The sequence below is a fragment of the Hippoglossus stenolepis genome, chromosome 1 (genome assembly GCF_022539355.2).
Source record: "Hippoglossus stenolepis isolate QCI-W04-F060 chromosome 1, HSTE1.2, whole genome shotgun sequence".
Lineage (NCBI taxonomy): Eukaryota > Metazoa > Chordata > Actinopteri > Pleuronectiformes > Pleuronectidae > Hippoglossus > Hippoglossus stenolepis.
In genome coordinates, this window is record NC_061483.1 from 20,484,615 (window position 1) to 20,498,302 (window position 13,688).

A 13,688-nucleotide genomic window follows, 5' to 3' on the forward strand; every position below is an offset into this window, starting at 1 on the left:
CTGCCTATCTCTTTGTGTTGAGGATGAATGAAACTGAATGAAGGTTTACCTGAGTTGATTGACATTTGACAAGAAATAAAAGGGAGGTTAATAGGATAGCAATGGCAACACCCTCAGTTAAATCCTGCCCACAGTATTGATTGATTCAAAGGTTTGGTGCAGTCAAGAGTTGCTGTGAACGTCGAGCAGCAAATCACTCACACAGTGATGCTGATTCTCAGGAAACAAATGGGAAACAAAAAGTAGATTTTCACAGAATATTTTCAACATTGACTCCAGAATCAGTTTAGGCTCAAGTAACCTTAACTCTAAATCCAGAGGCTGACCCAGGGTCAGGGCCAGGGGGGCCACTGGCCCCAGCTTATTGGCCCCTGAACTGCCCCTGTTCTGCCAGTAGTCTAAACACTTAATAACAATATTAACAGAAAATATGAAAAGTTGTTAAGAATATTTGTTTTCTAAACCTTTTTAAGTACACAATGTGCTTGAACAAGGAACCATTTTCAACATATATGAAATTATATGAGACTATGTGCAAAGCTATAGAGCTTATATTTAACAAGGAATGATTTAAATATGCAACTTGGATGTTGGACATATAATTGGCCCCTCTGTGTGAATTGTGGCCCCTTCCTGACCCCGGATTTCTCTCTACATCTAAAATTTGTTCAATACCAAACCATACATAACCACATCTTTACAGACAAACATAATCTGCTGCAGCAACAAATAAAACATGAAACAGACATGTCTCTTTTTAAAAGATACTGCTTTTGGCATTTGGCCATTATTTGATAGTCACAACAGAGACTGAAAACACAGGAAATGAGAGAGTTACACTCGACAAAGATCCACTAAACTGAGGACATTGTGGTTATAGTGTATATTCTGTTTCATAACCACCGGATCTAATCACTTCTTACTGAGGCATTACAGACATCTGTTTTATTGACTGTTCCAGTGAGGTGAAGTAAGGTTACTGTCCAAGAAATACTTATAATAATAACAAAAAAAATATGTTCTGGACAAAGGATTTGGGGAAAGACGTTAAATAGATAGTGGGTCATTGTTTGCCCCGTATCCAAGTCACCCATCATGTATTAAAATAGTGTGAATCTCTCATTCAGGGTTTGGTTTCCTACACTGCGGGTCCAGCAGGTCCAACATTGGCTCAACATTCAGGTATGCAACGAGAGAGCAGACGCGTGACATTGACAGATGGCTGGGTGTTGACAGTGAGTGGCAGGTAGACTACCTGTTTCACAGTTCACTTGGAGATTCATTAAGCATTTTGGACAGGCTCCTTTGGAGAGGCCTTGCCGCGCTGTAATACGATCCCCGGCCTCGGGGATACTGTAATGTTTTTACACGAATCGCCCCAAACTATGGGTGAGCGCTCTGTCACAGACCAGGGGAGCGGAGGAAGAGCCGCGGGGGGAGGTTGAGGGGGTGATATGTTTGTGTAGGACAAGCTCAACATCTTGCTTCTTCTCTAAAGACAAATTGCGCATCCCACCACTCACTTTCCATTCAAACCAGGTTCTCAACTTTTTTATTTTACATCTCCCCTCCGTCCCCATGTTGTGACAGGCACCTAAATTGATTAAGCTGTGCCCCAGGATCTGACACTACAGCGTGTTGCCTCCTATTTGTTGATTACTATTGATTTTCTTTGATACTTCATTTAAAAATCAATAGCCAGAGCAAAAGAAAAATAGGCGCAGTTTACACATACTTTAACATACTATTGTGCAACAGAGGAGGCCACAGTTTTGGCAGTAGCTGTGATGGCAGCAGCCAATTACGAGGAAAGCTCTTAACAGGTGAAAGAGAGAGGCCCCAGATCGATTCTGAGCTTTCTTCTCCAATCACAGAAAGTGGCCATAAATTAAAGCGCATCTGTTTTGTTTAGAAGACAGCCATGAAGCATGGCCGCAACTTTTTTTTATTTTTTTTCATTTCTTGATATCCCCTGCTCTTTAAACAGCCCCCCACTTTTGAAATAACCGCTCTATCCTCCATCATTACATGACAGACAGAGAGGACAAGTGTCACATAACAGGCAAACAGTGTGTCTACAGCATGATATATCTGTGAAATGTGACCTGGCTCACTCTGTTTGAATTTACAATGCAGTCATTTACTGTAAATTATGTTATTCAGCCACTCTAGCTGTATGACTTCAGAGTCATTATGTATGAGCTTTATTTTTCCATAAAACAAAGACAGTAGCAATTTTCTATAAGTATACAATTCATTGATATATTCTAAAGTTGTTGATTTTATTTGTAGTAAGAGTGTAACTAGTAGATTTTGCTGGTATGTGCTATTTCAGAATAAAATTGTAATTAAGATCAAATGAGGGATCGCAAAAAACAAAGCTGAAGAGGTAGTTGAGTTGAATCCTGATACACACATGCATGCACGGATATGCAGACACACACACATACACACACAAATGACTGCTAACAGGGGCCGCAAACGTGACCTCTGTGAAGACATGGACATGTCGATCATTCAGTTTTTATCTCGACCAAGAATGTTGTGTTTATATTATGTTGTGTTTTCATTGCTGTTTGTATGATTACTTAAAACCGAACCAATTTTATCACGGTTATTCTGAATTGCCACAACACTAAACCTCCGTTCTCTAAACAAAACTCTCAACTGGCAAAACAACTTCATGAAATCACTCAAAAAGTTGGCAAAACTTTAAACACAGTTCATCTGGAATAAAAGTACTAACAATTTAGTAGCACTTAAATGGCACTTACTTATAGCACTTTGTAGTTTGGCTTTTTTGAAGATATTGTACTTTCTTGATTCTTGTTGTTCTGGGTTTGTACCCTCATGGTTGAATGCACTTATTGTAAGTTGCTTTGGATAAAAGCGTCAGCTAAATGAAATGTTATGTAATGTAATCTGGTTAGGCACAATTTGTAAATCTGAATCACACATTTTGCAAAACTCTAAACACATTCTTATTCACTGAACACATTTAGCAGTGGGGTGCAGCTTTGACCCAGAACGAAACACAGAGGCCCCAAAGGTTGAACACAACTAACACCCTGTTGTCATCGTTAACACACAACCATTTGAACACACACCTGTCCAATCAGGTTATTTTAGGACCAACAACACTGACCGTCTTCTAACATTTCTGGATGGTCTACAGGGTGATTTGCTCAGACATAAGCAGAGATCATGAGCAGGCAGAGGTTCCTGTTTGTGTTGTCTTTTGGCACGTGAGCTTTCACTGTGGTCAAAGAATACATGAATGGTTTACCAATAACCAGCGGTTTTCCACCATATACTCTCCCTTCCCTAAACCCTATAGAAGAATTGTAAAGAATGGAAAGTGTATGACAGAAAAACTTTTTCTGCTATGCTGCATGTGCAGTGTTTTGCATGTAATGTGTAATGATAGTGATAGAGTAGTGTTTATACATTGGCTGGCTTTGTGTGTTATCTGAAGGCAAAGTTTAGTTTTGGGTAAAGATAGTATACTTTTGAATCAATTGTTTGATTTAGCAAGACAAGGTTTTGTGAGCGTAGCTTGAATTTTGGGGTTTGTGTTTACTGTTTTGAGAAAAGGAGAGGAAGTTTCAGGAAATCTGTTTTAGCAATTCAGGAAAACTGTAAAACCTGGTGGAAGGACGGGACAGGGGCCAAAGAAGAACCTGTCAACTTTTGGCATCGATGTAGACGGGAAAAAAAACGAATGGATTAGGTAAAGAAGCTTGTTCATATCAAACATGTGTGTATTTTAACAGAAACTGGTCAAAACCCTTGATTCCATTTGTTCATAATACAGATAAAAAGTGTGTATTTGGCGCTGATCAGGTGACACACAGGGCACATTAGGTGTATTTTTGTAGAAAAGACTGCAGCCTGACGAGGACGCAGGAAATGATGCTGATGAGAGTAAAGTAAATCAAAACAATGAGCTGAAAGAGGCTAAAGAAAAACTCAGTGGTGCTGAGAGGAGCTGTGGAGTCGTGTTCTGTCTGTGGCTTCGTCACATTGAGGGACAACTCTCAAATCACACATTTGATCCATTGTTAATATAAAGCTTGAACAGAAAAGCACTACTCACGTAATATTTACAGATTTTTTTTCTCATAAATATAAAGTCTTACAACTGATCTCGATGATCCTTTGATTTCTGTGATGCCTTTCTCTGTGTCTCTCTGTGTAGTCTCTCATTTGTCCTCAGTTGCACCAACCTTTTCCTTTCATTCCTCTGTTTCTCACCTACTCACCACTCCCGTGTCACCCCCTTGCCCAAACTCAAGCACGCAGAACAGAGCAGGCCGGTCCTCTCCAACAGACCAGAACGCTCCGTTCTCAGAGTTCTCACCTTTCACCCGGGGTGAACGTGAGGCGGCATTGCTCGGGCCCCAGAGCCCCTGAGCCCCGCGGAGACCAGAACACAACACCGACCTGCCGAGCCGGGCTGTATGGAGGGTCGGTGGCGTGCTGAAAGACACAAGTTGGTAGAAAGAAACCAGGTGGAACAAACAAGTGACTGACATCGCAGGGGTGAACCGGAGACATCGAACACTTGTTTGAGTGCAGGGTTGTTATGGCAGCAGGTGTCTTTGTGTGGCTTATAGATCCATTCAAATATGATCTGATTTGTGTGCAACTGTATGTGTACAGTATGACACTGGTGACTTCTAATCACTCACATGAGTTTTCGTTTTGTTTTAGGCCACCGTTTAGACTTAGACTCTTGAATACAGCAGCTGCTTACACTAAAATCTCCTGACATTCTACAGAGAGGCTGAATGTGAGAACGTGAGTTTCTGCGGTCAGCCTGTAAGAACTCTTCGAGAATGCCCGAATGAGCCGATGTTTTTACTGTGGGGGTGTTGATGAAGTTTCTAACAAGCGATGGACACACAACTGACAAGACCAACAAGACTTCAACATCTCAAGATGTAAAAGCGGTGCCATACACGTATGGACATCGAGAGGGGCTGACGCCGGTGTCAATGTGCTCGAAGCAAAAACACCTGATTACCTCCAGCCTCTGCCTGCCACCCCTCACCCCTAACGCTTTTGATATTCTTGTGTTGTGAACACATCTGAGCAGAGAATCTGAATGTGAAAGGCAAACTGAAAAAACGGCTCATGTCAAAAGGGCCTCTTCGGTCTTGCCATATGAAGGATCTGTGATTGTTTGGCTCCAAAAAATAATCTTGAGTTCTAAGCTTAATAAAGAAACTTCTACGACTGTGGAGAAATTTATAACATCATTAGAGTGCTGTAAAATTCATTTGTGGGCATTGTGTGTGTGTGTGTGTGTGTGTGTGTGTGTGTGTGTGTGTGTGTGTGTGTGTGTGTGTGTGTGTGTGTGTGTGTGTGGGCCAGTGGTAGCGACCTTGTCCCTGCCCCCTCCAGCAGGAGTGACAGATGCTCAGTAATCTGTGTGAAAGGCGATCCACCACTTAATGGGATTGTTTCTGTTACACCTTAAAGAGGAGGCGGCCAGCGGACCAGAGCTGAGCAGTCGTCCTCCATAACTGCTGTCCTGGGACCTCAGGTGGACACGACGGGTGAGGAGACACCGCATGAACGTCGAGGAGGAGGGGGTTGGAGTGGAGGGGCGGGGGCAGCTTCACACCTCTCTCGGAATCATAAAACAGCGCAGGGCTCCCCTCCCTGTGGTGCATTGTCTTAAAACAGATGGCTGACATATTGACAAAGAGCAGAGAGATGATATGGATGAAAAGTGTGAAAACCCTCCAACATATGGACACCTGATTGTCACAGTTAATGGATATGTGTTGAGGTGCTGTCAAACAGGTGTCTGTGAAGATCCCAAATCCAAAAAAAAGAAACTCTGTATCATCAGTGGTCAGCTGAAGACTTTAAGGTCCATTTTGAGACATTTGTGTGAAACTTCACTGAAGATTATTTCTAAACTATTCAAAATTTGCATAGTTTGACAAATTTTGGTTGTAGATATATTGTGCATAACCTCATAAAGCTGATATTTGGGGAATCACACTAACTCGATTTGCTGTCTAAAATTAAATGAGGGGATTGATAGCACTGCATCAAGGGTTATAAACGCTGGCATTTGATTATGGTCACTAGACAATACTTTATTTTAATCACATACTTTATTCCATTTCACCTACATTATTATTATTGTTATTATCATCATTATTTTTTATTATTACTGTATGTTTTTAGCCCCTTTTATTTACTTTTTGGTCTATTCATTTTACATTTACTGTGATTATAGCTTAAAAATGTTTTATATGGTCATCATTTTTATTTGTTGTATTTATTTTTAGCAGCGCTAACCTGTATGAGAGGTGCTATACAAATAAAGTTGGATTGATTGTTAATAATAATAATAATAATAATAATAATAATAATAATAATAATAATAATAATAATACAATAATATTAATAATAACAATAAGAAGAAGAAGAAGAAGAATGACAATAATAAGAATAACAATAATAAGAATACAAAATTTAGTATCAATTAGGTAATTAGTTGTAACATGTTAATTAATTAGGGAGTTTCAGAGGGGCTGGTAGAGGGATCATGTTACCAGGCTAGCAGTCTGCTAATGCTATCTTCATATGTACCATACAGATATCAAAGTGGTTCAAAACTTCTCATCAATCTCTTGACAAGAAAGCCTATAAATACATTTCACGTATTTCACATCAAGTTATTCCTTGAAAAAACTGTCCTCACATCACTATAGTGTCCAAGACTCACAGGGAGACAAGTGACACACAAAGACAGACAGAAGAAGCAAAGACACAGAAGAGAAATATAGTAAAAGGACGACAGCACCTTATCTCTCAGTGCTCAGGGTAACATGAGAAGGAGTTTCCTTCATCTCTTCCACCTATGGCAGCAGTAAAACTGTCCATGTCATAACGCCCAGTGTGTCAAAATGATATGTTTAACCATCTCCTGCCTATTATGCAGGACAATAGAAGCCCTGGATGGATTTCCTCCCAGTGTGAAATGACAGATTCTCCCTCTCTCTCTCGCCGAGTGCCCACTCGGCTCAGCGCTCCCCTTCAAAAGGCTGCGACTATGTGTCACCTGTGTAGAATGTAAAGACACGTCAGATAGGGTTTCACAGCGCACCTCTATTCACGCTTATGATTGCTTTGTTTGGTGGAGAGATTTCAGGGTCCATAGGGGATGGGAAGGTGGGACCTCTGCTTCATAAATGAGGCGTCGCTTTGTCAACACAGGAGTGGGGTTATCTCAAGCAGCAGCTGAAAGATTGATGGAGTGAGATGATTATCAGTGACACCTCAATATGGTGATCGGCCCGTAGAAATACTGTACGCATGAGGGAGTGGATGAAGAACACAACAGCTCACTTCAATAATTCAAGTTGCAAAGAATGAGAACTAACATGTCATTAGATGATTAACCCTGATCAGTCAATTAGTTGATTAGTGAATCAAGAGGAAGTGAATTGACAATTATTTTAGTAGCTTAATTTATGTTTCTATATTTTTCCCTGCTAAACAACCAAATGAGAAATTGTGTGTTTTCACCTCTGAGTGATGTTGATTGGTTTGTTTGTTTGTAAGCAAGATTACACGAAAGCAATGGAAAGGATCACCACAAAATTTGGTGGAAGGATGCGGTCAGGGAAGAACTCATTAAGTTTTGGTGCCAGTCCAGATCAGGGGGATGATCCAGTATTTTTATCCCTTTTTCACTTTCTGGATATTCACTTTTTCACTTTCTGGATAACATTGCAAGATAAGGAGATTTTTGACATTTTCACTGATTTCTCAAATAATGATTAATGGATCTTGATGAATACAATTAGACACATTTAGGGAACTGATATCTCTGAGTGTGTGAGATGTGGTGCAGCTTGATTGAATTTAAGGGGGCTGTCGGGCCTTGGCCAATGGGCTAAGTGAGTGGCACTTTTTAATTATCTTCGGGCTCAGGAAGGAGACCTCTTCAGCTGGACGCAAACCAAGGACGGTGTCATTAATCTCTGACACCTTAACCTCTTGGCCCCAGTGTTCATGTTTGATTTCAGTCCAGACTGAATTAATTGGATTATTATTCCATCACTCTTGAACAGAAGTTTGAATCTTGAACAAAGACCCTTGTAACAATTCTCAGAATTTATCATTATTATTATTAGTCTGAGAAAATGAAATGTCTCTTTCACCTTGACCATTTCATTATATTTTAATGTCTGAGATAGGAGAGAAAAAAACTGCTTGTCTGTACATAGTATCAGGATACTGTACGCTGAATACACTGTATTTGACCGCCATCTCCAGGTACTGGTAAGTGATTGATCTGAAACCATATTTTAACTTTCTCTTTGCTGTGACAGACAGACACGGAGACACACTTGACACTCTTGAATGAGTGAAGACCTAAGGGTCACAAGGGAGGGGCGAGGGGCCACAGATCAGGGATCCCGTTCCTTCGCGAGCCTTTTCAATTAAGCACCGGCACACTGGAAACAATTTATGAACATGACCTTCCAACTCTCCAGCTCCCACACTCAGCCCTGGGAGCTACCCTCTCCCACCCCCCAACTACATCAAACCAGCCTCCAGCACCCCTCTGACCCCCTGACCCACAACAAATACCCCATCTTGACAAGACAAAACAAATGTTGCTCATGCAAAAGCGAATGTGTATTAGGTGTGTCGCCGCCTCATACGGGCGCAAATGCGAGAACACACTCGCGCATGAGATCAGGCCCCCTGCGTTCACATTGAGGGGTCAGCGGTTATTCTTCAGCACAGGCTCAAAGGTGAGTGATAAAAAAATCCAATACAGTAAATGCACAGGGTCACCAGCATATCAATATATAATACAGAAAGGGGACAAATGACAAGCTATACGCAGATGGAAAGCGATTGAATTCTCTGTTTCTCCCTATCTTGCCGTCTCTGGATGCATCAATCTGCGGCTGTTGATAATTGAATTAAGAGGAAGACATGATTAACAAGTTCTTCAAAAAAGACGGAATTGCCTGCAATCTGATGCCCGGAGGCCCTGATGGGTGTCTTTGGGAGCGAAAACTATTTGTGACATCTGCACAGTTCAGCCAGCTGTCTTCATTTTAATTAAAAATCTTTCACGGCCGCAAGAGTTATGGAAGGTGCAGCGAGGGCTCCTGGCAGCAGCCCGAATGAAATGCCACATAACAAATTGCGCGTGTGGATACAGTAAGCAACAGCTACATCAATCGGATGTGACAGAAGATGCGATTTCCCAAAAAGGGGGCACACCGAGGCGGCCAGCGCACTGCAATTCTGGACAACTTTATTGAAACGGTGAAACTTTATACAATATTATGAGCCCTGCTGTTATTAACCTGAACTCATTGCATTACCGATAACTTTACTGCAGAGTTGTTTGACTTTGGAACGGACTATTATAGACGTGCGTTTCATATCCTGACTTTTATTTAACCTGAAACATGAAGTCAAACATCTAATAGCAACAAATAGAAACATGGAGTTTTGTTGCTGCTGCTAAAAGCTCGTGAAATGGTTTAATACACAATATACAACTTAAATATATGATGTGTTTTAATGTTACTCATATAAGTGCATGTACTTTTAGTTTGTGGCTGCAAACGTGCGTCTGCAGAGAGTATGGCATTCCACTGATGTCATCCATTACTGGACAGGTAGAATCACTATAATTCCTGTGGTTAAGATTGATCCTTGAAGCTGTTAGTCGATTCCACAGACCAAACAAGCGGCAATCTTTTTATTGTCGTACTGTATGAGCTGCCAGTGGAGACCAAATGGGGTTTCAAAAGTCTGCATGTAAACACTGAATATTAACGGTTGCGCAAGAAATGAGATCACATAATTTAGATGTTGACTTCCAAACATGCATAACTTAAAAATTGCTAGTTCTTTGTGCTGTTAATTAACAGTTTTTGTACTAGAATATCACTCAGTAAAGCACATACCTCCGCCAACAGTCCCCTTAAATTCAACCAAGCTGCATCAACTTGCACACAGTGAAATTAGTCCACTAAATACGCCTGATTTCCTTACGGCCATGAATAAGATCCATGAATTATTCACTTGGAAATCTGTAAAATGTTTTTTTTAAAATCCACAATTCTTCTCCGACCTATACAGCATCCTTCCACAAAGATTCATTATAATCCGACCAGTAGTTTTTGTGAATTCTTGCTTACAAACCAACCATCAAACAAAGGAACATACTCCTATGAGGCTTCCAAAGGGTTTCTCCGCTTCTTTGAAAGACTTAAGGATTCATTAAGAACCCTTTTTTATTAAACGAAGCCTTTATGGTTCTCATTAGCTCTTTTATTCTTAAGAGTGCAGGAGCGGAAAAAAATAACCTCCTTGGAGCTTATCGATCAATCAAAAGTATTTAAATCAAATAAATATATAACTATGCAATCCAGTCTTCTGGCTGAAAGAATGGGTTATAGTTCAAATAGCGGATCCCAGAATTTGTTTGAATTAGCTCTTGCTGAAGGCGTAATCACATGAATAGAATTAGCACCACAGACACAGTGAGCACAAGACCCATGAGTCCATTTATCACAAAATTAATTGTCAAATTAGTTCTGATCTCATTGGCTATTGTGTCATGTCTGTGCGCAGACATGAATATAAAAAAGACAATATGCTGTATCTACAATATACGGGCCGCCGCAGTAATCTGAGACACCTGCATGCGTTTAATGACTATGTATGTGCAGGGGCCGTATTTGCAAATCATTTTAAATACCAATGAATGAGACACAACTGAGTGACCTCACTATAAGTCTGCTGACAATTACACCTTATCTTACCTCAGATAACAGCACTTACTTCAACAAGTAAGAGACAGGATCCGAAAATAAGGCTGTTCTACATGCGAGGATACGCAGATGGAGGTCAGGTTTTTTTACGGCTGGTTATTACCCGCTTTTTATTATGCAAAACAAATGTTACTTTCCACAAGTGAACAGTCCGTCATCTTTATTCAAGTTCACTCTCCCAAGACCTCCATCACACTCCACACTGCTCCTTAATAGAGTGAGGTGCTCTCAGTGACACCATAACTCACACACACGTCTGCACCCAGGCTATTGTTCTCTTTCTCTGAATCACGGCACCGAGACTGTTCTGCCGCCTTGACCACTGAGGTTTTAATTACAAGTTTTTTTAATTTGCCGTCAGTTCGACTCCGTGTCGGCCCAAACTTCCAGCACTTACGGCAATTTCTCATCACTTCTCTCATGCGAGCAACAAGACATCAGAGGGATGCACCAAAGATCAAACGCATGCAGGCCTCGGTCACAGAGGGGTCCAGTGCAGTGTATGTTGCTGATGTGACCCCGGCAGGGCAGCCGAGGGGGAAGTAATGAATTAGAGTGGAGCTTGGAAGGCATTAGAGATTAGGCGGCAGTGGGGGCTCCACTGAGGAGCGCCTGCGAGGTCAGGGGTTAGGCATATACCTCCAACAGTTGTCAGACAACCTCAGCATGTTTATTAAGGGCAGATCTGCTTATTATGGGATGAGACAGAAAAAAGAATAAAGTCTTCTTCTCTCTGTCCCGACACTAATCTACTTTTTCCTCAAAAGATGCCAGAGAAATTATGCAAATATGCTGCGGTACGTTGCCAATTCTGTGGCAGTTTTGGGTGAGTCCTGCCGCCAGACTGGCTGAACACAAAAAAGAGGGATCATCATTTTTTAATATATCAAAAAGCTAATGTCAAATTGCAGGTGACCATGTTGAGAAAAATGACCAAGGAATCATAAAAGCAGAGTAAGAGTTTTGGGCAGTTTTATGATAGAAGATAGTACTGTACAGTACTGTAGGGGAATAAAATGGTGAATGTGGCAAATAGATAACAATAAAAAAATGTTTTGTCATAGTCCAAAGTAAAATCTAGTAAAGATTTTATGTAGAATAGATGTAATAACAAATTTAGTTGTTGGTACATTTGGATCAACCCAATATTCTGCTTCGGGTAAGTTTGTAGTAGCTGCAGTGGTGGAATCCAGCTGTAACTCTCCCTTTAAAACTAAATAAATGCAAGATTGATTGCTTTGTGGATCTGATCCTTCCCCTCTTGAATGTAAAGAAGCACTCTGCCGATCCTGACGAGGTATAAATTGTGCACTTCTCCATGAGAAAGGCCTTATTCCCCCCCCCCCTCTCTGCCTGCCTGCCTGCCCCCATAGGTGCGATAAGTAAAGCATCTCCTATAAATCTGCCGTCATCACAGAAGTTCTGCTTCCAGGCATCGTGACCACAGACTCTGATCTGAGCGACTCCGGGGTCAGGAGGACAGAGCGTCCTGACTCACACAAACACCGGCGATAACAAACTTTGTTCCCTGACTGCTCAGCCTCTCACTGCGGGCTCTTCTGACACACCATGTTGTTATTGTTACAGTGAAACATTACACAGAGCAAAGAGGCGTCTGACAAAGTCATAAATGACGAGCGGTCCCAGACGTGGGAAACTAAGTGACCTTCAGGGGTCAGTCAGACTTGTTGTGATGTCATTTCCTTCTGCAGTGACGATAACTGATGGCACATGTTTACTGTTAATCATCAGATATCTCCTTTTCTGTCAGATGTTTAGCATTTTTTCTTTTAAAGAACACTGCAGTCACATGGTGTATCATCATACCTGGTGACTCTCCATTCATGACTGTGGAGAGCTCTTCTTGTTTTTCTGTCAATACACAATCAAGACATTAAAGGGATAGTTCACCCGGAAATAAAAATCCCCTCAATATCTATTCACCACTATGCCGATGGAGGGGTGGCTGAAGTATTTGAGTGGCTGCTGTATTTTGTAGTTTTATTTTTGATACACTTACAATAAGGGTATTTGTTTTTTTATTTAAAAATACATTTGGATGTATCTTTGTCCATCCCTGACAACACGACACTTAAGCTATAAGTTTCCTCAGAGGCATTTGAAGATTACACTTAGTACTATAGACTATAGATAGATATTAACCACAAAATGCCTCCCAAAAGTGAAGCCACTTCATCTTGATCGCCCTCTGGTGGCTGACTGCAGTGTAGGTAATACACCCCTCCTCCTCTATGTTTGTGGATGGGACCTGGACCAAACTAAAAAGTCCACATTAAATATAATGTTGATATAATGTTGTCTGTCTTTCTAGGCAGTTCTTATCACACTGATGCAGGTTTAAGTGCTCATCAGTAAATTTGATTATGCTTTGAAAACGGCTTGACATCTAGAGACTGGTAGTCGTATATTGTATCTTCATTTTGGTCCAACGGGAGGAAGTGGAGATGCATTGTTTTTACGAAATGAGGCTTCATGTTTAAAATTCAGAAGCAATGTGAGCACAGCCTATGATCATTAAAGTATATTTGTTCTCCTGTATTCATGATAAGAATTTGCTGGACATTTATTTTCAGAACAATGCTATGTTTTGGAAATACTTGGTCAGAACTGTGGCCTGAATCCCTGTGACAGCAGCATGAACAGAGCGACTCCTCTCTGAGGCCCCGGCTGTGGAGTCATGGCTAATGTCAATTAAACAGAGTGGCTTAGTGACTGTGACCTAAAGATGATCGCTGGTGTCAGCTGCTGGCCAAGGTCACGCCACAGTGTTAACTAGATTTGATCCTCTGAGCTCTCCGTTGCACTTTCCTCACTCCTCTCTGTTTATCCTTT